The 22,898-nt window shown below is 37.3% G+C and overlaps 1 protein-coding gene across 14 annotated transcripts in view; it reads right to left on the minus strand.

The window, feature by feature from the left end:
- PTPN13 (protein tyrosine phosphatase non-receptor type 13) overlaps positions 1-4,131 on the minus strand; it is a 233,184-nt gene extending 229,053 nt beyond the window's left edge. For all 14 annotated transcript variants that reach the window (XR_009540261.1, XM_060147860.1, XM_060147865.1 and 11 more), the window contains exon 1: positions 3,653-4,131. The gene's annotated coding sequence lies outside the window, so the exon portion shown is untranslated. The remainder of the gene's footprint in view (positions 1-3,652) is intronic.
- Between the last annotated feature and the right edge of the window lie 18,767 nt (positions 4,132-22,898).

Here is a 22,898-nt window from a genome sequence, read left to right on the forward strand (position 1 = left end):
CTAGAGAGGACTAGAATACTGGTTTGTAAGTTGGCTCCATGTTGTAATTTCTTAGGGCGCTTCCAAAAATAAGGATGTGTGGGTCTTACTCCCAAAGATTCTGGTTTAATTGGTCTGAATTGAGTCCTGGGCATAAAGATTTTTAAAACCTACCCAGGTGACTCTAACATGCAGCCAGAGTATCACTAAACTAGAAAGAAAATAAGAAACTGTTAAGTATAGATGCAGCGTGCAACCAAAGACATTTCTTTGCTGGTAGGCAAAGAGGGCCTTCCAACAACACAGATTCAAGTCAAAACCCCTGAGGGCTATGGTGTGTTACATGTTCAGGAATGATTTGGGTGTACAATCATAAGTTTTTGCTATTATTGAATGTTATTCAATTATGTAAACGAGATTAGAAAGGAAGGAAATAAACTAAATACTGAGTGTCAATTTGCACTTGCCACTTTTGCATATATTATTTAATTTCATCCCCAACATACCTTGGGAAGTAGATATTATTAAATTATTTAAATATGTGGAAAGTAAATTTAAAGATGTTCTCTAGGATTTGGACACATGTTTCTCTGACAGTAAAGTCCACATTCTATATACTACAGCAGAATTCTCTCTGAGGAAGTTTGTTTCAATAAATTTTCATACTGGAATCAAAGAAAAATAAAGAAAAAGCAGGATTCAGTGGTGGAGCACAGGATAAGGCAAACACACTTAAACAGGTGCTTAAACCAGTTCCTGTATTTCCTAAGCGCCTGATAGCAAACCCGGGGAAAAACATGTTCATCTGTGGTTCAAATCTACAGCAGCCTCAACACTAGACCATTTAGAAGTTGCTGCCTTTCTATCCTAAGAAGTTAAGTAATTGGTATCCTACTGCCTCACAAGCTATTAGCTATAGTCATACATTCTTCATACAGGATAGAACAGGATGCTTATTCACAGTGACTGACACTAAACAAGAATAAGACAGGGGTCTTAAAGATATTTTCATTTTGCCCCCTAGACTCACAGGATTACTGGGATTACTCCTCGTGGAGTAGTTTACAGACCACAGTTTTGATGTGACATGCTTACAGTGACTATGTAACTTTAACTTAGATCATTGATGTTCTATATTAATTACTCATTAAAAGCTTTTTAAATCCAGTTCCTGGGTTGTTCAACCTATCTTAATTTTCAAATTAAGAAAAGTTGTCGGTGGAAAAAATTGGAAATCCAGAGCAACAGACCCTCACCCTTCCCATCAGCACTAATCCTTCTATTCTGAGACCCAATATCCTTTCTCCTTTTTCAGGCTCCAGCAGTGTAAAGGGACATTAACTCAAATGAGTCACACTTGGTTACATCAGAGGCCTGAGAGGAGAAAACCTTCAATTCTCTATTCTAATTAATGGCACAGACTTCTCCCAAAGCATATTCCAAAATAAGAAAATGTTGACAGGAGTAACTCCTAAAATGCACAGGCTTGGAGTATGGCAGTGTTTCCTTTCGATTTCAATTGGTATTAATTACAATTTAATTATACCACAAAAAATGTTTTGTAGTTTATTTAATAATGTCAAACTCTTGTCAAAAAAAGAGAGAGACCATTGTAAAGCAATTATACTCCAATAAAGATGTTAAAAAAAAAAGAGGAAGAAGCTGCAGCAGCTTATTCTCAGTAGTCCCTTTCTCTAGCTCATTTGAAATGCGCAATAAGATGAGCTGGAAAAATACATACTCAATTGATATAGGGGAAGTTACAATGCCCCTCATCCAATCCCTGACCTATTAAAAGCAGAATAAAGCAAGGATTTGACCTGTTTTTCTTAATAAAAAAATACATAAATTCCATTCATTTCAAGATTGATACCTATCATCTACCAAAAACAATTAGCCAATTCTCACATTCACTTCCTGCATTTGAGGCATGCCTCCAGAAAAACATAATGTAAGTTTTACAACTTTTGACCCCACCATAGTATCAAAATCCATCTTTGCAACTGACACTGGTTTTAATGGTTTGTGTATGTGTGTTTATTGTGACATGAAAATCTATTTATAAATATTTTCAGATGCTGGTAATCACCCTCCAAAAAACAGCAGGCTTTACATGCAAGTAAAAGTTTTGGTGGGACAAATGTAAATTCAAACCTACATAATAGATTTTTTTAAAAAGTTCTTGTATCAACTATACTCCAATAAAAATTAAATAAATAAAAAAATTTTTAAAGTTCATGTAAAAGTGAAACACACTTCAAATTAGTTCCTTTTCTTAGTAACTAACCCTAGATATTTTTTCTATTTTTAATGCCACCTTCCATCCTACTATCTCCCCAACACATACTTCCACAAGGCCTCTAGAACATCAAAGTTAGAATACAAAGTTACTATGAAAAAACTATAATAAACTTAAGATTGGACAATAAAGCAGTCAATTCGCCTCTGTACGAATTTACTGAATCAACACATGCATGAACTTAATAAATAATGCTAATGATATTAACATAAGAAATAATTTGTATCATAGCACCAACACAAACAGCCAATGAACAGGAAGCAAGTTTTCACGTTGACCCTCCCAACCCAGTCAACAAGAATTTGGGAAAATACCAACGCTTGTTTCATAATACAACGACTTCCATTTTTTCCCCATCCTTTAGTAAACTCTGTAGATCTAAATTTTAAAATCCTAATTAGTTACCTGCATTCTTCAACCCACAGATCAGGTGTCCTACATTTCGTTTAGGTCCCCGCCTTGAAAACAAACCCGATTGCCCCATTTTCTGAGAGGTAAACTCAGCTCCAGGCAGCTCCCCATGAAGTCACCGCGTTTGTTATTTCAAAGATGCAATTAAACGAAAATGACACAAGGCTGTCCAAGAGATTAGTTGGAAGTGTATGGAGGTGTCTATCATATATGTGTAAGGCCATTGAAAACTGTATTGCTGTTAACCTATTTTAGTGGTAATATTTCTCCCCATTCCCCCTTCTCCAGTGTATTCATAACAGAGGGAAATTAAACTTTGTAAAAACTTTCTTGCTTCTACCAAACTTTAGCTTTCCAGCTTTCGGTACTACAGTATCTTGTAATGAGTAAAGGAGAGAGGGAGAGGGGTGGTTAGCTCCACTCAGAGAAAAGCAATAAAAGAGCTTGCATCAGGCAGTGTTTCTCTCTCTGCCCCCTCTTCCCTACCACCCAACCCCCTCTTCTTCGAGCCCTTACATATACACATTCTTCTCGGCGGCCTCTAACCACACCATGTCCACAATCATTTACAGAAATTAGAAACAGACTCTGGGAGCCCTTCCCTTAGCACGCACAGAGCAGAGATGTAGTAGCAAGATGGGGCAATGTCACTCTCTATTACCCCACAATCTCTTACCCCCTCTGGGGTTTAATTCCCGAGAATCCGACTTTCCTCCGCGGAGAAGGTGAATCTACCTAATTCACAATAAAACATCATCTCATCCCTCCCCACCCCAGTAACCCCACCCCCACCTAACACACCAAAACACTCCAACCAAAAAAAGTTCCTTCCACCAGGGCAACAGGGTGGATTTTAGGGGTTCGGGCAAAAGCAGAGAGAGGAGGAAGAGAGCGAGCGCGGTGCACTTTGTTGGGCACTTTCCGCACACGCAGTCCAGAGCCCAAGGCAGCTCTCGTCCTTACCCGCTCTTCCGGAGACCCGGTCCTACTACTGGAGCGCGGGACGAGGGCTGCGGGGACGCGGCGTCGGGGTGGGCAGCCGGCAGCCCCCGCGGGCGCCCAGAGCCTCCACCTCTTCTTCCCCAAGCGGCTGCGAGCGTGGGCCGAAGGAGCTGGAGAAGGAGCCTGGGGAGGGGGAAAAGAGGAGCAGCATCTCCTCCTCCTCCACGCCTCCGAAACGCCCCTCCAGCCGCGACCCCGGCCGACCGCCTGACCTTCGAGCGCTCGCGCACCCTTCCCGGCCCTCTGCTGCCCCGTACGCCTCCAAGGGCTTCGCCAAACCCTCTGGTGCGGAACGGCTCAACTCCTGCAGCCGGCTCCGAGCGCTGCCGAGGCGGCAGAGGCGGACCGGGAAGCCAGGGAGTGCTGCTCGCCAGCAAGACGGTCTCTAGGGGATGTAATCATGGTGTGTCACCCTCGCCGCGCCGCGGCTGCCGGAGCTACTCGCTCCACTCGGGCTACACCTCACGCGCCCGCACCGGCTCCGCCCAGTTCATGTCAATCAACCCTCCCCGGATTCCCGGAGCACAGCGGATCTCCGACCCCGCCGTCCCCTCGGCCTCATTGGCCCGACGGCCCTCCAGCCCCGCCCCCTCCCTAGGGACAAGGTCGCCGGGGAGACAGGCGCCCAGGTTCCCATGACAACCGGAGCCTTGGGCCTGGCTTTTCGCGTTCTTCTGGCTTGCCAGACGCTCAGGTTGATGGCCTGGCAGCGAAGTTCTTAGCCCCTGCGGGGTGGGCTCCTAATTTCTGGCCAAGTTGAAAATGCAGCCGACCGCTCCCACACTTCCAACTTCAGAAACAGAACTTTGTGGCCCAGCAGAGTGCGAGGGAGAGTGAAAAATGCCCTGCTCTTCCCCTGTCAATCGAAATAACCCCTCCCCCCATGCCCTCCCTTGCCTCCAGCCTTGTTTCCATATTCCCACCGGGCGGATTTGGGCTTTGAAAGGGTGAGGAGAAGAAGAATGAGAGAAAGAGCAGGGCTGTGCCAGCTCCCTGCAGCAATATAGCGACTTGGAAATGGCGGGGTCAATGAAAACATCTCGGTGAGTATTCCCACAGTTGTAAAATGATCTTCAAAGGTATGGTGGCAACACTTGGTAAACCCCAAATGCCCTCAGGAAAACTCACATTCTCATATTTGTAAAAAAAAAAAAAAAAGTATAAATTCTTGTAATTTTCCTTCTGAAGCTCAGATAATCCTAAATTTAAAAAAAATAAGTAAAATGTTTGACAAAATGTAATAAAATAAAGGCATCCATTTTTCTATAGGACTACACATTACAACTTGGCAGAAGTATGTCCTAGCAGCTATGACCCTCCTGCAAGCTAAAAGATTTGGGTTACAACAATTTACAAGGAAGTCTTACTGAGTTAATTTAGTCTTGGACCCCTAATGTTGAGCCCTAGGTGAAACTTAACTTCATGGCTGGTTCCAAAATGGAGAGATCTGAAGCAAAGTTAGAGCTGCAACCCTAGCCCCTGAGGCTGCTGTACACGTATGATGAATGAGGGGATTAATAGTAATGGTTTACCTTCGGCGAGAGTTGAGTTTTCATTATCTCATTTACTAAATGAATATCTGTGATGGATGTGTTCAGTCAAATATGCCTTGCAAATGTGCACTGAATGTGATTACTCACAGCGCTAAACAATAGAAAATGCACAGCAGAATTTTAAGATAAGGGTCCTGCCCTCAAGGAGATAACCACAGAGCCTAAGAAAGAAAACTAGCATTCTTGAAACAATTTGAGATTATAGTTAGAATGTGCAGCCAAACACTGAGTGCAGTAGTCAATGAGAGAAAGTCTGTGTTATGTAGAAAGGGCTGGATTAGTCAGATTAAGGAGGAAAGGAATTTAAACTGGGCTTTGAAGGGTAGGGAGTGGGATGAAAGAAGCAAAGATGAAGAAAGACATTTGAAGGAAACAAAGTAAAACCAAAGTGCAACAGCAGGAATAGAGTGGTGAAAGTAAATAACAGTGAGAAGATCAACCAAGTTGAACTAGAGACAGAAATGAAGGATTGGAGCCCTTTTCCCAGGCTTTCCCCCATTTTCTGAAGTAGTTTTTAAATGTTCTGGTTGAAGTATCAGAGTGGTAAGGTAGAGAGGGAGAGGTAGTTTCGTGAGAATAAAAACCTTCATGGAACATCAGCCGCTGTTTGCCACTGAGAGAAATTTCATGTATGTATTAGAAAGAAAAGCAACATCCATAATACTTGGAATAACTTGTGAATTCATGTCAGAAAGAAAGTATAAAGAGTATAGTGTTGGAAATTTTCACAAAAGTAGACAAACCACAGTGTTATGAGCAGTTTTCCTTTTTTTTTTTTTTGCATTAAGACCATTTCAGGTGATTGCCCTCAAGGCTCTTTCACCAGTAATCCTTCTGTTTTGTATGAGCTGAAAGGCTGGTTTTAAAATAAATGGCTGTGATACCAAAATCTGATAAAGTGTACACAAAAGAGAAATCTATAGGTTAATCTCCTTTTGGATATAATATAAAATTAAAATACAATATTAACAATAGAAACTAGAACTACATTACAAATGACATGCCAAAGTTAAGAGGAATTATGCCAGGTATATAAGAATAATTCAATAATAGAAAACTTATTCATATAGTTGACTATATTAATAAGTCAAAGGAGAAAAGCTGTATGTGTCTTAATTGATATTGAAAAGGATTTTGTAAAATCCAGCATCATTCCTTAATAAAAATTTTTAAAGAATATATTTTTATATCAAAGCCAGAAACTTGCTGAATAATGAAACACTGTACTTATTCCTGCTGAAGTCAGGAACAAGGCCAAGAATGCCCACCATCACACCATGTAAGGCAATGACAGCCCATGAAATTAGATATGGAATAGAAACAAGAAATTAAATACTGAAAATGTTAGGATTGTCATCTGTTTGCAAATTATATGAAAACTCCAGGGATCAATAGAAAACCTTTTAGAAGCAATAAAAGATGAGTTAGAGTAACATTTTACATTTTGGTAGACAAAACCAAGAAGTGGTACAAGTTACAGTCATCCTAATACAGATGGAAAGTTTGATAGTGTGCTCTGTTTCTTCACACCCTCACCAACACAGTATCATCAAACTTTTTGATCTTTGCCAGTCTAATAGATACAAAATGCTACCACATTACAGCTATAATTTCCATTCTCTTATGAGCATCTTTTTATATGCTTACAAGCCATTCTATTTTCTGTTATCAAAAATATTATCCCATGTTTTCTTCTAGAACTTTTATATATAGCCTTCACAGTTTATTCTTTGATCCATATGGAATTTATTTTGGTGGCAGCAGCAGCTATCCATTTGTCCCCCAAAACCTTAAAAGAATTTGGAAATTTTACTACATAACATGTAAAGCTTCTATAGAGTAATAAAATGACAATGAATAAGGAATTTACAAAAGAAGAAATTCAGAAAAGCAATGAATATTTAAAAATAAAACAACTGTATGAATAAAAATTAAAACAAAATGAGATATTTATAACTATCAAATTAGAAAAATACTATCAAATTAGAAAAATACTTTTAAAGACATATCTGATATTGGTGAAAATATGTGAAATAGATATTGTCTCATCATTGTTGGTAGGATTGTAAGTTGGCTTATTCCATTTGGGAGTGCAACTGCAGTGTCTTTCATAATTTATAATGTTTATATCCTTTAACTTACTCCATTTTGGAAATTTATCCTATAGAAATATTTATACACATGACCAGAGATATAATCAAGAATATTCTTTGCAGTATTGTTGATAGTCATAAAATTAAAAACAGCTGGAGAGGGTGTGGAGCAAAGGGAACCCTCTTGCACTGTTGGTGAGAATGTAAATTGATACAACCACTATGGAGAACAGTATGGAGGTTTCTTAAAAAACTAAAAATAGAACTACCATATGACCCAGTAATCCCACTACTGGGCATATACCCTGAGAAAACCATAATTCAAAAAGACACATGCACCCCAGTGTTCATTGCAGCACTATTTACAATAGCCAAGACATGGAAGCATGCCTATCAACAGAAGAATGGATAAAGAAGATGTGGTACATATATATAATGGAATATTACTCAGCCATAAAAAGGAGTGAAATTGGGTCATTTGTAGAGACGTGGATGGACCTAGAGACTATCATACAGAGTGAAGTAAGTCCGAAAGAGTAAAACAAATATTGTATATTAACACATATATGTGGAATCTAGAAAAATGGTACAGATGAACCAGTTGGCAAGGCAGAAATATAGACACAGATGTAAAGAACAAACGTATGGACACTAAGTGGAGAGAGTGGGTGGGGGGTGGTGGTGGGATGAATTGGGAGATTGGGATTGACGTGTATGCACTAATATGTATAAAATAGATTAATAAGAACCTGCTGTATAAAAAATAAATAAAACTAAAAACAAAGTAAATGTCCATAATGGTGGATTGCTTAAATTAACTATGGTCACCCACATATACTACCTATTGACAAAATCAAGTGGCTGTACAGAATGATCTGATTTCTCTTCAAAAGTACTTATATCTATGTATATGGCAAAAGTACTTATATCTATGTATATCTATATCTATGTATATGTATATCTATGTATATGGCATATATGTATATACATACATATATCTATGTATGTATATATGTATATATACATACATATATATCTATGTATATATCTATGTATATGTATATGGCAAGTACTTATATCTATGTATATATGTATACTGTTAACAGTGGTTTCTATGAGGATTTTTATTTAAAATCTTCACAAAAAGCATGTTTACTTTTGTTTTTGTTTTTTTTTTAATTCACACTCCATTACTTTTATTTATTTATTTGTTTCTTTGTTTATTTATGGCTGTGTTGGGTCTTCGTTGCTGCACACGGGCTTTCTCTAGTTGCGGCGAGCGGGAGCTACTCTTCATTGTGATGTGCAGCCTTCTCACTGCGGTGGCTTCTCTTGTTGTGGAGCATGGGCTCTAGTTGTGTGGGCTTCAGTAGTTGTGGCACGCGGGCTCAGTAGTTGTGGCTTGCAGGCTCTAGACCGCAGGCTCAGTAGTTGTGGTGCACGGGCTTAGTTGCTCCACAGCATTTGGGATCTTCCCAGACCAGGGCTCGAACCCGTGTCCACTGCATTGGCAGGTGGATTCTTAACCACTGTGCTACCAGGGAAGTCCCATGTTTACTTTTCTATAAAAAGCCAAGGGGGTTAAAAGGCAAACTGCCAGCTGGAAAATAAATTAGTCATGGGGATGTAGCATACAGCAAAGGGACTATAGTTAGTAATACTCTATTGTACATTTGAAAGTTGCTAAGAGAGTAGATCTTAAAAGTTTTCATCATGAGAAAAAAATTTTTGTAAATTAATTAAATTTAAATTAAATTAAAAATTCAGGGACTTCCCTGGGGGCGCCTCAAAGGTTGAAATGAATTCTAGGCTAATCTAAATCTGTAAATAGTAGTCTTTTTCCAGCTGGCTTCTTATGTTCATCTCAATATAAAATATTTGTATTCTGGCCTGTACTAACTATGCTAGTGTTTTTTTCCACCTTTAAGCCCAGAAACATATTATCCTTTCTTGCTTACAGAGTAAGGACTGTGATGGGAACTTTGCCCAGGTGAGAATCAGAAGCAAGATAAGTAATCCACCAAAACATGAGCAGGTAATTGGAGCACAAACTCTGACAGTGCTTAAGGAAGACTTTGTGAGGCAGTACTAACACTTCCAAGTGAACCAAGAATTAGCTAGGGAAAAAATGCAGCAATGGAAACCAGATAGGACTACAGTTACCCTCAGGTCCGTTGAATAGGCAGGTTATTTTCTTTTGGTGGTAGCTGAACTCTCTTTAAAATGTGAGAATTCCCCTAGGATGTAGAGTTACATGACAGCAATGGCAAAGATAACTCTAAACATTGGGAGGCAGCCTTGTAGCTCAGTACACTGAAAGAGCACAGCATTTGCACTCAGAAGACCTAAGTACAAATCTTGGCAAGTCACCTAACTTCTTTGAGCATCATTTTCCTCTTTTATAAAGTGAAGGAAATAAGAATAGCTGATATGTTCCACATATAATAATAGCCTGTAATGTTCTTTCAGTATTCAATAGGATTATATGAAATACACGTATGAAAACGATTTGTGAACTTTAAAGCACTGTTTTAAAAAATCAAATAACAGTAATAACCACAGCTGTACAGATTTTTGGAATTAGTGTTTTAGTGTAAATGAGAAAGAAATTTTACATAATCTCTTTCATTCTGAAGACGAACTTTAGAAAATATTTACTAGGTGCCAGGGCTAGCCAGTCCTATGAAAGGTTGTCAGAAAAATTTAATTGTGGTGCTTCTGTATCTTCTGCTTTTCTTTGCCAGCCAGATTCTTGGCTCTTTTCCAATTTCCCCCTACTGGCCCCAAACTGACCAGGGCTTATTAGTTACTCTGATTAGGGCTGGCACCCTGTTAGGTTAAAAGCATTCACCCTACTCCTGCTTGATTTGCCAAGTGCTCTACCTGACTCAAAATATTTCTCTCCCCTGAATGCCTCAGCTGGTAATTCTCACTTTTAGTCACTAATGAGTTAAACTACAAGGTGTTAACTTTAAAAGTTTGAAGCTTTACCATCAAAAGTTTGAAGCTTTACCTTCCAGCTTTCTCTCTTTGCATATTAGTATGATTGATTTATCAGATTAGGTAGTTGTCACTTTAAACCTGGAGGGCGAGAGATACTGGAGAGGTAAATTTTAATTAATGAAGGGGAAGGAGGAATGAGGGGAAGCCAGTTTCATTATGAGTGGAAGAGAAAGAATGAGAGAAAGGAATTTGGTGGGGAAGAGGTATGTGGTATGAGGGTGGCCCTTAGGGCTGATGATACCAAGGGAGGGGATCAGAGAAGTATATGTAGTACTAAAGGGGTGTGGCACTGAAGTCAAACTGCCTAATTCACAATTTTTTCTAGGGCTGGTCCTGTCTGACTCATTTCTACTACTTGTCCTGGCAAGTTATGTAACTGCCTCTTCACTTTGGTTGAAGGGAGTATGGCAAATAAGCACAGCCCTTCTGCTTTTTGAAACTTAGCCATGTCTCAACATACACAAAGTAATTTAATGTGAATATGCTGTCATCTAAATCTGACCTACTGGGACTTGCCTTAGGATTCATGACTGTTAATCTTGATTTCTTTGTGTGTTCCCAGAAATGGAAACCATATCAGAAGTTAAGCTTTCTAGTTTATGTTTTGTCTTAAAGAGGGTGATTTTACACTGTCTGATGAGAGCGAGCTGCTGCACAAGAAAAGGCTTTGTTAGGTGGAATTGGAATGTTTAATAAAATAACGGATCACTTTGTAAAAAATTTCTCAAAAGTTGATTGCCTTGATTTTTTCATTCTCCCCTGTAATGTCTAAAAGAAAACTTAGGAGGAAAAATGGTCTTATTTATGGAAACTGGTTTAGGGCCAAATCCAGGCTTATGATATCATATAAATGGGAGAAATATTGAACCTGCCACACTTTACAACCACATGAAGAGAGGAAATTTGTCTTGGAGAACTGAAGCTAAGCAGTCCTTTGGTTCATCTAAAAAGTGTAAGTAGGGAACTGTAAAAAATTATACATATATAACTTAGGCATTTTACTTTTACTAAAAACCTATCATTATGCATTCATTAGCAAATCTTTTGATGCTGGGTCAAGGCCTTTCTGACCATGAATCTGCTGTTTAGAGTTCCAGGTTGTCTTTTTTACATAAACCCTTCTCAAATGCAAAATCTACAATTTTCTGTTTTGTTTTTTGTTAAAGGAAACACAGAACCTAAGGATACTCATGAAATAATATGACTTAGAGTATTTCTATATTTGTATAATATATTCCAGTTTTCTTGCTTCTGGTAATTTGTGGCAGTAATTTGCCTTTCTTTTCTTTTTTTTTATTACTTATAATTATTTCTTTTTGTTTTGTTTTATTATATTTTTTACCTTATTTTAAGGATGGGTATTCTTATTTCTGTAAACATGTCATTTCAATTTTCATAGGATTTGCATCAAATCTGTAGACTGCTTTGAATAGTATGGACATTTTAATTTTTTAATGCCTTCCAATCCATGAACATGAGATGTCTTTCCACTTATTTGAATCTTCTTTATTTCTTTCAGCAATGTTTCAGCCTCCTTTCTGTAGCATTCAACTTTTTAAAATTGTTGTAAAATATACATAACATAAAATTAACCACTTTCAACTTCATTTGCAATAGGAAAAATATCTTTTATACTTAATAAAGTATATAAAATTTAAATTACCTAATTACATTAGCAAGAATAACTAACATTAAGAGTTTGGAAAACTAAAACAATTGATTTTTATGTAAGCTTCATAAGGGCAGGATTTTTGTCTGTTTTGTTCCCTCCTGTGTCCCTAACTGCTAGAACGATGCCTGTCACATAGTAGGTACTCAGACACTATTAAGGGAATGAATGGATGGCTCTTGGTAGTTGTTAACAGCTGGAGGAAGGATAAATGTGCGTATACAATGATATAGCCCATTAGTAAACCTCAAAAGGCCACAGACCTCAGTCTGTGTGTCTTACAGAGGGAATAGAGAACATTAATCTCGTGGTTTGACTAAGTGAAGTTCATTTAATAGCGCTTCTATTTTACTTTGAAAAATTCCCGTGTAATGCTGAGCACAGTATCTTATACACAATGTCTTCAGAAAATATTAATCTTTGTTGATTGTTGGTTGATATCACTCTACTGAGGGAGGGAGGCACAAGAGGCCTGTTTTGGGGGGGAAAACAAAGAGCCAGGGTAGTTAATTTGATATTATCATGAATGAAGTTAAAGTTTGTATAGTTTTGGTAAAACCAAAGTCTTGATAATATTTGCACTATATGTGCAAAACCTGTTGCTTAATTTTGTCTGTTTCATACGACTATTGTAAATCATATATTGAAAATCCTATGTTTATATTAGTAATATGGCATCTAGCCCTTGAAAATAATATAATTTTATAATGTACTTCTAACAACATAAACAAATATGTATTAGCTATTTTGCCTTGGACATTTAAGTTTGTTCTTCCCAATAGGGATTGTTTTTGACTTTGAAAGAGCTAGAGATTACTTTTGGTTTATTTTTCTATTTTTTCATAAATGGATTGGATATTTGTTATTACTTTCACTTTCACAGTTGATAAATATTTCTTGTACTTTTGAAGAGAAAGGAAAAAACTTTCAGATTTACTATGATGCTCCTGAGAATTCCTATTATACTTGACACCTGATTAATGATATTTTAACAGAAAATTAATTTCTATTTGGGCATCAGTTCTGCAAATCTTTTGGTTCACACACCACTTCAGGGTTTGAAGAGCGATTTACCATGTTTTCATAATTTCTAGAAATTTATCAGTGCCAACTAGTAACATATAAGAACATTCAGTTCAACTGTTATGTTATGCTTTTATTCCTATTAATAATGATTTTTAAAATTGATAGTCTCTTCAAAGCTACAGATATAGATTGTATAAAGAATTTCAAATTCTTACATCTCAATCTTCACCAAAATAGCACACATACACATGATGACAAACAACTCAAAGAAAGATAAGTTGGCTACACAAAACTGAACAAGAGTGAACATACAAATTTGTTCAGACAGAACACCCATTTGGGGGGATTTCATGTGACTGAAATATCATTGATGGAGTTTTGATAAAGTGCTTGCTGTTTTTCTTTGTTTTCAATTTCCTGCTTGTGACTATACATAATTTTCACGGAATAATCTTGATTTAATTTTCATAATTAGAGAACTGATAAAATCTATATTTTACAGTTCTTATCATTTTTTTTTTTTTTTTTACAGACTTCAAAATGAATCTCAGGACTTCCCTGGTGGTGCCATGGTAAAGAATCCGCCTGCCAATGCAGGGGACACAGGTTTGAACCCTGGTCCAGGAAGATCCCACATGCCACAGAGCAACTAAGCCTGTGCACCACAACTACTGAGCCTGTGCGCCTGCAGCCTGTGCTCTGCAACAAGAGGAGCCACCGCAGTGAGAAGCCCGCTCAACACAATGAATGAGTAGCCCCCCTGCGCGCAGCAACAAAGACCCAATGCAGCCAAAAATAAATAAATTAAATAAATTAAAAAAGAAAAAAATGAATCTCTTTATTCACGCATTTTGAAAGTGGTTATTTTGTGATTCACATGCTAAAAATATGACAACAGTTGTTATATATAAACCATTCTTATGGTGTTCATATATATAGGCATAGTAACTCAATATCATCTCTTTACTTTTTTTTTTTATTTATTTATGGCTACGTTGGGTCTTCGTTGCTGCACGGGGGATTTCTCTAGGTGGAGGCGGCTATTCTTCGTTGCGGTGCGCAGGCTTCTCATTGCGCATCCTCTCTTGTTGTGGAGCACAGGCTCCAGGCACATGGCTCGCCGGCTCTAGAGCGCAGGCTCAGTAGTTGTGGTGCACGGGCTTAGTTGCTCCGTGGCATGTGGGATCTTCCTGGAACAGGGCTCAAACCCGTGTCCCCTGCATTGGCAGGCGGATTCCTAACCACTGCGCCACCAGGGAAGCCCATCATCTCTTTACTTTAAATACACTTTTTTTTTTCTGGAATTTTTGAATTTTATTTTATTTATTTTTTTATACAGCAAGTTCTTATTACTCATCAATTTTATACACATCAGTGTATACATGTCAATCCCAATCACCCAGTTCATCCCACCACCACCCCCACCCCCTGCAGCTTTCCCCACTTGGTGTCCATATGTTTGTTCTCTACATCGGAGTCTCAATTTCTGCCCTACAAACCAGTTCATCTGTACCATTTTTCTGGGTTCCACATATATTCGTTAATATACAATATTTGTTTTTCTATATCTAACTTACTTCACTCTGTGTGACAGTCTCTAGATCCATCAACGTCTCAACAAATGACCCAATTTCATTCCTTTTCATGGCTGAGTAATATTCTATTGTATATAGGTACCATATCTTCTTTATCCATTCGTCTGTAGATGGGCATTTAGGTTGCTTCCATGACCTGGCTATTGTAAATAGTGCTGCAATGAACATTGGGGTGTATGTGTCTTTTTGAATTATGGTTTTCTCTGGGTATATGCCCAGTAGTGGGATTGCTGGGTCATATGGTAATTCTATTTTTAGTATTTTAAGGAACCTCCATACTGTTCTCCATAGTGGCTGTATCAATTTACATTCCCACCAACAGTGCAAGAGGGTTGCCTTTCCTCCACACCCTCTCCTGCATTTGTTGTTTGTAGATTTTCTGATGATGCCCATTCTAACTGGTGTGAGGTGATACCTCATTGTAGTTTTGATTTGCATTTCTCTAATAATTAGTGATGTTGAGCAGCTTTTCATGTGCTTCTTGGCCATCTGTATGTCTTCCTTGGAGAAATGTCTATTTAGGTCTTCTGCCCATTTTTGGATTGTGGTGTTTGTTTTTTAAATATTGAGCTGCATGAGCTGTTTATATATTTTGGAGATTAATCCTTTGTCCGTTGATTTGTTTGCAAATATTTTCTCCCATTCTGAGGGTTGTCTTTTCATCTTGTTTATGGTTTCCTTTGCTGTGCAAAAGCTTTGAAGTTTCATTAGGTCCCATTTGTTTATTTTTGTTTTTATTTCCATTACTCTAGGAGGTAGATCAAAAAAGTTCTTGCTGTGATTTATGTCAAAGAGTGTTCTTCCTGTGTTTTCCTCTAAGAGTTTTATAGTGTCTGGTCTTACATTTAGGTCTCGAATCCATTTTGAGTTTATTTTTGTGTATGGTGTTAGGGAGTGTTCTAATTTCATTCTTTTACATCTAGCTGTCCAGTTTTCCCAGCACCACTTATGGAAGAGACTGTCTTTTCTCCATTGTATATCCTTGCCTCCTTTGTCATAGGTTAGTTGACCATAGGTGCGTGGGTTTATCTCTGGGCTTTCTATCTTGTTCCATTGATCTATGTTTCTGTTTTTCTGCCAGTACCATATTGTCTTCATTACTGTAGCTTTGTAGTATCGTCTGAAGTCAGGGAGTCTGATTCCTCCAGCTCCGTTTTTTTCCCTCAAGACTGCTTTGGCTATTCAGGGTCTTCTGTGTCTCCATACAAATTTTAAGATTTTTTGTTCTAGTTCCATAAAAAATGCCATTGGTGGGCTTCCCTGGTGGCGGAGTGGTTGAGAGTCTGCCTGCCGATGCAGGGGACATGGGTTCATGCCCTGGTCCAGGAAAATACCACATGCCACAGAGCGGCTGGGCCCATGAGCCATGGCTGCTGAGCCGGCGCGTCCAGAGCCTATGCTCCGCAATGGGAGAGGCCACAACAGTGAGAGGCCCACATACGACAAAAAAAAAAAAAAAAAATTGCCATTGGTAATTTGACAGGGATTGCATTGAATCTGTACATTGCTTTGGGTAGTATAGCTATTTTCACAATATTGGTTCTTCCAACCCAAGAACATGGTATATCTCTCCATATGTTTGTGTCATCTTAATTTCTTTCAGCAGTGTCTTACAGTTTTCTGCATACAGGTCTTTTGTCTCCCTAGGTAGGTTCATTCCTAGGTATTTTATTCTTTTTGTTGCAATGGTAAATGGGAGTGTTTCCTTAATTTCTCTTTAAGATTTTTCATCATTAGTGTATAGGAATGCAAGAGATTTCTGTGCATTAATTTTGTATCCTGCAACTTTACCAAATTCATTGATTAGCTCTAGTAGTTTTCTGGTGGCATCTTTAGGATACTCAATGTATAGTATCATGTCATCTGCAAACAGTGACAGTTTTACTTCTTCTTTTCCAATTTGTATTTATTTTATTTCTTTTTCTTCTCTGATTGCCATGGCTAGGACTTCCAAAACTATGTTCAAAAATAGTGGTGAGAGTGGACATCCTTGTCTTGTTCCTGATCTTAGAGGAAATGCTTTCAGTTTTTCACCATTGAGAATGATGTTTGCTGTGGGTTTGTCATATATGGCCTTTATTATGTTGAGGTAGGTTCCCTCTATGCTCACTTTCTGGAGAGTTTTTATCATAAATGGGTCTTGAATTTTGTCAAAAGCTTTTTCTGCATCTATTGAGATGATCACAAGGTTTTTATTCTTCAATTTGTTAATATGGTGTATCACATTGATTCATTTGCATATATTGAAGAATCCTTGCATCCCTGAGATAAATCCCACTTGATCATGGTGTATGATCCTTTTAATGTGTTGTTGGATTCTGTTTCCTAGTAGTTTTTGAGAATTTTTATATCTATATTCATCAGTGATAGTGGTCTGTAATTTTCTTTCTTTGTAGTATCTTTATCTGCTTTTGGTATCAGGGTGATGGTGGCCTCATAGAATGAGTTTGGGAGTATTCCTTCCTCTGCAGTTTTTTGGAAGAGTTTGAGAAGGATGGGTGTTAGCTCTTCTCTAAATGTTTGATAGAATTCACCTGTGAAGACATCTCGTCCTGGACTTTTGTTTGTTGGAAGATTTCGTTTCAGTTTCATTACTTGTGATTGGTCCGTTCATATTTTCTATTTCTTTCTGGTTCAGTCTTGGAAAGTGATACCTTTCTAAGAATTTGTCCATTTCTTCCAGGTTGTCCATTTTATTGGCATAGAGTTGCTTGTAGTAGTCTCTTGGGGTGCTTTGTCTTTCATGGTGTCTGTTGTAACTTCTCCTTTTTCATTTTTAATTTTATTGATTTGAGTCCTCTCCCTCTTTTTCTTGATGAGTCTGGCTAGTGGTTTATCAATTTTTTTTTATCTTCTCAAAGAACCAGGTTTTAGTTTTATTAATCTTTGCTATTGTTTTCTTTGTTTCTGTTTCATTTATTTCTGCTCTGGTCTTTATGGTTTCTTTCCTTCTGCTAACTTTGGGTTTTGTTTTTTCTTCTTTCTCTAGTTCCTTTCGGTGTAAGGTTAGATTGTTTAATTGAGATTTTTCTTGTTTCTTGAGGTAGGCTTGTATAGCTATAAACTTCCCTCTTAGAACTGCTTTTGCTGCATCCCATAGGTTTTGGATCATTGTGTTTTCATTGTCATTTGTCTCTAGGTATATTTTGATTTCCTTTTGGTTTCTTCAGTGATCTCTTGGTTATTTATTAACGTATTGTTTAGCCTCCATGTATTTGTGTTTTTTGCGTTCTTTTCCCTGTAATTCATTTCTAATCTCATAGTGTTGTGGTCAGAAAAGAGGTTTGATATGATTTCAATTTTCTTAAATTTACTGAGGCTTGATTTGTGACCGAAGATGTGATCTATCCTGGAGAATGTTCCATGTTCATTTGAGAAGAAAGTGTAATCTGCTGTTTTTGAATGGAATATCCTATAAATATCGATTAAATCTATCTGGTCTATTGTGTCATTTAAAGCTTCTGTTTCCTTATTTATTTTCATTTGGGTTGATCTGTCCATTGGTGTAAGTGAGGTGTTAACATCCCCCACTATTATTGTGTTACTGTCGATTTCCTCTTTTATAGCTGTTAGCAGTTGCCTTATGTATTGAGGTGCTCCTATGTTGGGTGCATATATATTTATAATTGTTATATCTTCTTCTTGGATTGATCCCTTGATCATTACATAGTGTCCTTCCTTGTCTCTTGTAACATTCTTTATTTATTTATTTATTTTTATTTATTATTATTATTTTTTATTTTATTTTATTTTTTTTCTTGTAACATTCTTTATTTTAAAGTCTACTTTATCTGATATGAGTATTGCTACTCCAGCTTTCTTTTGATTTCCATTTGCATGGAATAACTTTTTCCATCCCCTCAGTTTCAGTCTGTGTATCCCTAGGTCTGAAGTGGGTCTCATGTAGACAGCATATATATGGGTCTTGTTTTTGTGTCATTTAGCAAGCCTGTGTCTTTTTGTTGGAGCATTTAATCCATTCACGTTTAAAGTAATTATCGATATGTGTGTTCCTATGACCATTTTCTTAATTGTTTTGTGTTTGTTTTTGTAGGTCCTTTTCTTCTGTTGTGTTTCCCACTTAGAGAAGTTCCTCTAGCATTTGTTGTAGAGGTGGTTTGGTGGTGCTGAATTCTCTTAGCTTTTGTATGTCTGTAAAGCTTCTGATTTCTCCATCGAATCTGAATGAGATCCTTGCTGGGTAGAGTAATGTTGGTTGTAGGTTCTTCCCTTTCATCACTTTAAGTATATCATGCCACTCCCTTCTCATTTTGTAGAGTTTCTGCTGATAAATCAGCTGTTAAGCTTTTGGGAGTTCCCTTGTATGTTATTTGTCATTTTTCCCTGCTGCTTTCAATAATTTTTCTTTGTCTTTAATTTTTGCCAATTTGATTACTATGTGTCTCAGTGTGTTTCTCCTTGGGTTTATGCTGTATGGGACTCTGTGCTTCCTGGACTTGGGTGGCTATTTCCTTTCCCATGTTAGGGAAGTTTTCGACTATAATCTGTTGAAATATTTTCTTGGGTCCTTTCTCTCTCTCTTCTCCTTCTGGGACCCCTATAATGCCAATGTTGTTGCATTTAATGTAGTCCTGGAGGTCTCTTAGGGTGTCTTCATTTCTTTTTATTCTTTTTTCTTTATTTTGTTCTGCAGCAGTGAATTCCACCATTCTGTCTTCCAGGTCACTTATCCGTTCTTCTGCCTCAGTTATTCTGCTATTGATTCCTTCTAGTGTATTTTTCATTTCAGTTATTGTATTGTTCATCTCTGTTTGTTTGTTCTTTAATTCTTCTAGGTCTTTGTTAAACATTTCTTGCATCTTCTTGATCTTTGCCTCCATTCTTTTCTGAGGTCCTGGGTCATTTTCAGTATCATTATACTGAATTCTTTTTCTGGAAGGTTGCCTGTCTCCACTTCATTTGGTTGTTTTTCTGAGATTTTATCTTGTTCCTTCATCTGGTACATAGCCCTCTGCCTTTTCATCTTGTCTATCTTTCTGTGAATGTGGTCTATCATATTTTTGATAGCACGTTATTCTTTTTTAACCTCTGGAAAGTTGTAAGGGGCAAATGCCTTCTTTGCTTATTTAGTTTCTGTTTTAATTTCTTCCAATTATTTTATATATGTTTAAATTTTTTCTTTCCCTGTTTTCTGTTTTTTTTTTTTTTTTTTTTTTTGTGGCTGCACTGAGCAGCATGCGGGATCTTAGTTCCCTGACCAGGGATGGAACCCTCGCCCCCTGCAGTGTCTTCACGACTGGACTGCCAGGGAAGTCACGTCGTTCCCTGTTTTAAGGCGTTCAGCTGATCTTCTCCTTTCTTTCAGTAGTCTTTTATTTGAGACAAGGGTATGCCTATATGCCTTAAAAAAATTCAAGCAGACGTGGTGCAATGACTTGTGACTATCTGCTGGGTCATCTCTCTATTTTCAAAGTAATTTCTTTTCTCACTTGAAATAAAAGGCACTCATGAATTTAATATATATCCCAAAGATAGTATTAATTTGCGTTGGAATAGAAAACCATTCATTCAAATACTATTGGCCATAGAATAGTGGTTTTACTGAGAGTATAAAATAGGCTTTGGTCTTGGGAAGAATCTTGGAAGGGCCACAGAGGGACTCACTTTCCTTTGATTTCACAGCTCCAGGCCAAATCAGCCTTGCTGGAGCAGTGGGAAGAGTAGTATTCCCGAGTTAACTTGGTGGATGGTTGTTATGTGCTGCATTTTTCTTTCTCTCCTCTACCAAGTCCCCATTCTGAGCTCCACTCAAAGAAATATGTTTCCAACTGAGCCGTCCAGGTTGCATGGGGTTGGGGGATGGGAAATAGTAGAAAGAAGGTGGGAGGTTTTAATTATTTACACAGTTCTAAGCCCCTTAATTTCCCATTAAAATCTTGTCGAAAACATTTGAATTCAATGTGTTTACTTAAGCTTTTAGCATTTGTTTTATGATCTTTGACTATATCAAGAATGATTTTTTAATATGAGATTAAAATCTTTGATAAAGAAGCATATTATTGAAATTTTAAGTAATTACTATTTAGCAGTACAGAAAATGATAAAAAAATTTAGCCAATTTTTAAAACCACTGATTTATTTTTATTTAGTACAAGGGATATTGTTAGGTCTAATTGTGACTTTGTTTCTAAACATACGATTTGTTTAGGTACAAATTTTTATTGAGTTGGCTTAACTAGTAAGTTTTTTTTTTTTTTTTTTTTTTGGCTGTGTTGGGTCTTCATTGTTGCACGCAGGCTTTTCTTTGGTTGCAGTGAGCTGGGACTACTGTTTGTTGCAGTGCACGGGCTTCTCATTGAGGTGGCTTCTCTTGTTGCGGAGCACGGGCTCTAGGCACGCAGGCTTCAGTAGTTGTAGCACACAGGCAGTAGTTGTGGCTCATGGGCTCTAGAGTGCAGGCTCAGTAGTTGTGGCGCACAGGCTTAGTTGCTCCGTGGCATGCGGGATCTTCCCAGACCAGGCCTCAATCCCATGTCCCCTGCATTGGCAGGTGGATTCTTAACCACTGTACCACCAATGAAGCCCACCTAGTAACTTCTAAAAACATAGAAAGTGTACACTTGATTTTAAAAATATTTTTCTCTTAGTATACCTGAGAACTGAAAAACTTTTTAAAATTGTTAAGTAATTATTTAATAGTTGTTAAATAATTGTTAAATAATAATTACATCTCTTTAATAGAGACATATTCTCCCTGGACTGAAATTTTCTCATTTGTTATACAATGAGTGTCTCTAAGATGGCCAGACTTTAGCTACCATAATTAAATTTTATTCAAAGTATTTTTATGTGAAATAAAGCAAGAAATAGAACAGTACATATGGGAAATAAAAGGGAATATATATATATATATTCATATACGTACATATCTAAATTTGCTTGTATTTACATGAAGAAATACTAAGAGAATCCATGCTGTTACAAATGGTTACCTCTAGGGGACAGGGAGGAATGGACTGAATGTGGACAGCAGCAGAAGCAAGACTAATTACTGTATACATTTTGATGTCTTTTTTGCTTTTTGAAAATGTGAAATTACATAGTCAGGGAGAAAAACAGGCACACATACAGAACCTTAAACAGAAATAGCCAAAGGAAGAAAATAGAGTTGTGGGGGACGAAATAGAGATGGGGAAGATTCTTGCAGATGGCTTTTGTTTTCTCTGAGAATAAAAAGTGAGATAATCTATTGATCCAATCTGTTGCTCTAGTAGTGACATGAACTTGGCATCTTCCTTTTCTCTGCAGTATATCCTGTTAAGTTAAAGATGTATTGTTACTGGTACAAGATATTGGGGGTTTGGTGAGCTTCCAAGTTAGATTTGTATTTTCTATATGGATTTTTAAAGATTACATGATATTTATGAATTTAAAAATAATTATTAAAGATAAGTCATCCCTCAGTGCTTTCACTGCCGGGCCCTGGGTTTGATCCTGCAAGCCACGTGTCATGGCCAAAAAAAAAAAAAAGGAATAATAACAGTCATCCTTATTTCACTTGCTTTCAATGCTTGTTTGTTTTTTTGTAAATAACTTCATTGTTCCTCTATTATGGATGCTTTTATATATGTAATGATAGAGTTGGTAATCTATCAATATCTAGTAAAGCTGTTTATTCTTGTTTGCTTATAATTAGGTTTGAAATAGCTTTTCCATTAGGAATCTGGATCTTCAGGATTTTCTGTCTGAAATGCTTCATTATGTTGCAAGTTAGAACTTGATATGCAAGATGTCAATCAAGATGAAAGTTCTCTTTTTGTGTATTCTGTCCTTCATGAATATTTTTCCTTCTTTTCATTTATTCAAACAAAATTTACTGAGAGACAGCTCTTATAAACTGCGTATTACTAAACACTTCGAAAATATGAGAAAAAATGATTAAGTTAAAATTAGTTTATGATTTGAATGTTCATAATCATCTTAACATTTAAAAATAAATATAATTCACGTAGTTCTTCAGACCTTCTACAAGAACGACAAAACCCAATAACCAACAACTAACAACACACACAAAAATATTCTATTGGCCTTTATTCCCCACCCAAGGTTATCTCTCCATACAGGCAACTACTTTCAACTTTTCCAGCTCTTTCTTCTGATATTACCTTCATGTTTCTAAATAACATGTTTGGGCTGCTATTGACAGGCAACGTAGTAAGATGGAAAGAGCTGCTAGGATTCAAATTGCAGCTCTGCTACTCACCATTTCTGTTCATCTTGTCAGTGTCTCTTAACAGGCACAATTGA

Source organism: Lagenorhynchus albirostris, chromosome 4 (assembly GCF_949774975.1).
Source record: "Lagenorhynchus albirostris chromosome 4, mLagAlb1.1, whole genome shotgun sequence".
Classification (NCBI taxonomy): domain Eukaryota; kingdom Metazoa; phylum Chordata; class Mammalia; order Artiodactyla; family Delphinidae; genus Lagenorhynchus; species Lagenorhynchus albirostris.